The 676-nt window shown below is 32.1% G+C and overlaps 1 long non-coding RNA gene across 1 annotated transcript; it reads right to left on the bottom strand.

Annotated features, from left to right (window-relative positions):
* Window positions 1-100: 100 nt before the first annotated feature.
* On the bottom strand, window positions 101-670 carry LOC107059446 (uncharacterized). The gene is made up of 2 exons (XR_001472656.1): window positions 505-670; window positions 101-150 (listed from the first exon to the last, which is right to left on the bottom strand). It is a non-coding gene; the product is annotated as an uncharacterized lncRNA (long non-coding RNA).
* Window positions 671-676: the final 6 nt, after the last annotated feature.

The following is a 676-nucleotide window of genomic DNA, read 5'->3' as shown; positions in this document are numbered from 1 at the left end:
TTTGTTGTTGTATATCAAGTAATTTTGAGTGTCGTCTGTATTTTGCAAATTTCCATATGATGTTGCACCAATTTGAGCAAGTGGAGAGTTCAATATTTTGCCCTGCAGGTTCCCTTCAACCATTTTCCTAGCTTCTGCTCCATAAGCAACCTACAAGTCATTAGGAAGAATGCATTAGAAAATGTAATGCATGCATTAGTTTTACTTTGTTTGGTACACTTTTAGTTATACTCTCTATTTGGTAGTATTAAGTTATGCATAACTAATACATGAAAAAATCCATAGTATTAGTAATGCAAAGGGGTTTAACACTTTAACTCAAGTATTATTAATACCAGCATCGCTAATGTCTAGATTGCTAATACACCACATTCAACACTATTCTTATACATCTTACCAAACGATCCCAAAGTAAGCAACATATAATATAAATGCTCTTAACATTTTAATTACAGTTTATATAAAAAGTGTAGTTAAGAGTGAGGAGAAGAGAGTGATAATTACCAGCTGAATTAGGATATTTAGGGAGAGAACATAAAAACCAAGCTTAAGATCCATTATTGTTCTGTTGAGTCCTTGAGAAACTTTCCTGGAGTTGATAAATAGTAGAAATGTAAAATGACCCCCCAAAAAAAGAAGAAGATAAGAATGCAAGTAATAGTAGCACTGATTATTT

The sequence above is a fragment of the Solanum tuberosum genome, unplaced genomic scaffold, assembly GCF_000226075.1.
Source record: "Solanum tuberosum cultivar DM 1-3 516 R44 unplaced genomic scaffold, SolTub_3.0 contig02968, whole genome shotgun sequence".
Lineage (NCBI taxonomy): Eukaryota > Viridiplantae > Streptophyta > Magnoliopsida > Solanales > Solanaceae > Solanum > Solanum tuberosum.
This window is presented reverse-complemented; position numbering and strand designations above follow the sequence as displayed.